We start from the raw sequence: 2,135 nt of genomic DNA on the forward strand, positions 1-2,135 counted from the left end.
CCAAGACATCCTCTACAAGTCCATAAGCTTGTTTTCTTGAATTGTCTGCCATCTCTAATGAGATTCATGCAGCTTGCACCTCAATGACCCCTAGCTTCTCCATTACAGAGAGAGGCATGAAGTTTATGCTTGACCCTAGGTCACACAGAGCCTTCTCAAAGGTCATGGTGCCTATCGCACAAGGTATTGAGAACTTTCCAGGATCTTGTCTCTTCAGAGGTAATCTCTGCCTAGTCAAGTCATCCAGTTCTTTGATGAGCAAGGGGGGTTCATCTTCCCAAGTCTCATTACCAAATAACTTGGCATTTAGCTTCATGATTTCTCCAAGATACTTAGCAACTTGCTCTTCAGTAGCATCTTCATCCTCTTCAGAGGAAGAATACTCATCAGAGCTCATGAATGGCAAAAGTAAATTCAATAGAATCTCTATGGTCTCTGTGTGAGCCACAGATTCCCATGGTTCCTCATGAGGGAACTCCTTGGAGGCCAGTGGACGTCCAGTGAGGTCTTCCTCAGTGGAGATCACTGCCTCTTCCTCCTCTCCAGGTTTGGCCGTGTGGGTTATAGTTATGGCCTTGCACTCTCTTTTTGGATTCTCTTCTGTATTGTTTGGGAGAGTACTAGGAGGGAGTTTAGTAACTTTCTTACTCAGCTGACCCACTTGTGCCTCCAAATTTCTAATGGAGGACCTTGTTTCAGTCATGAAACTTTGAGTGGTTTTAATTAGATCAGAGACTATAGTTGCTAAGTCAGAGTGGCTCTGCTTAGAATCCTCTGTCTGTTGTTGAGAAGATGATGGAAAAGGCTTGCTATTGCTAAACCTGTTTCTTCCACCATTACTGTTGTTGAAACCTTGTTGAGGTCTCTGTTGATCCTTCCATGAGAGGTTTGGATGATTTCTCCATGAAGGATTATAGGTGTTTCCATAGGGTTCTCCCATGTAATTCACCTCTTCCATTGCAGGGTTCTCAGGATCATAAGCTTCTTCTTCAGATGAAGCTTCTTTGGTACTGACTGTTGCTACTTGCATTCCAGACAGACTTTGAAAAATCATATTGACTTGCTGAGTCAATATTTTATTCTGAGCCAATATGGCATTCAGAGTATTAATTTCGAGAACTCCTTTCTTCTGATTTGTCCCATTATTCACAGGATTTCTTTCAGAAGTGTACATAAATTGGTTATTTACAACCATTTCAATGAGTTCTTGAGCTTCTGCAGGCGTCTTCTTCAGATGAAGAGATCCTCCAGCAGAGCTATCCAATGACATCTTGGATAGTTCAGACAGACCATCATAGAATATACCTATGATACTCCATTCTGAAAGCATGTCAGAAGGACACCTTCTGATCAATTTTTTGTATCTTTCCCAAGCTTCATAGAGGGATTCACCTTCCTTTTGTCTGAAGGTTTGGACTTCCACTCTAAGCTTGCTCAATTTTTGAGGTGGAAAGAACTTTGCCAAGAAGGCATTGACTAGCTTTTCCCAAGAGTTCAGACTTTCTTTGGGTTGTGAATCCAACCATGTCCTAGCTCTGTCTCTTACAGCAAAAGGGAAGAGCATAAGTCTGTAGACCTCAGGATCAACCCCATTGGTCTTGACAGTGTCACAGATTTGCAAGAATTCAGCTAAGAACTGATGAGGATCTTCCAATGGAAGTCCATGAAACTTGCAATTCTGTTGCATTAGAGAAACTAATTGAGGCTTAAGCTCAAAGTTGAGCAGGGATTGAGATGCTTCTCCCATAGAAGTCGGGAGTAGGTGCAGTAAAGTCACCAAGCACCTTCCTTGCATTGTTGGCATTGTTGTTTTCAGCTGCTATTGTTTCTTCTTCTTTGAAAAGCTCTGTTAGGCCCTCTAGAGAGAATTGTGCTTTAGCTTCTCTTAGCTTTCTCTTCAAGGTCCTTTCAGGTTCAGGATCAGCTTGAACAAGTATGCCTTTATCTTTGCTCCTGCTCATATGAAAGAGAAGAGAGCAAGAAAGTAGGGAATCCTCTATGTCACAGTATAGAGATTCCTTGAGGTGTCAGAGGAAAAGAAGAATAGAAAGAGGAGGTAGATAGAAGAGAATTCGAACTTATCAAGAAGGATAGAGTTCGAATTGCACCTTGAGGAGGAGTGTTAGTCCCTTAAA

At 42.0% G+C, this 2,135-nt stretch overlaps 1 non-coding gene across 1 annotated transcript; it reads left to right on the forward strand.

Annotated features, from left to right (window-relative positions):
• Positions 1-1,324: 1,324 nt before the first annotated feature.
• On the forward strand, positions 1,325-1,432 carry LOC112781677 (small nucleolar RNA R71). The gene has a single exon (XR_003192439.1). It is a non-coding gene; the product is annotated as a small nucleolar RNA R71 (small nucleolar RNA).
• Positions 1,433-2,135: the final 703 nt, after the last annotated feature.

Source organism: Arachis hypogaea, chromosome 19 (genome assembly GCF_003086295.3).
Source record: "Arachis hypogaea cultivar Tifrunner chromosome 19, arahy.Tifrunner.gnm2.J5K5, whole genome shotgun sequence".
Lineage (NCBI taxonomy): Eukaryota > Viridiplantae > Streptophyta > Magnoliopsida > Fabales > Fabaceae > Arachis > Arachis hypogaea.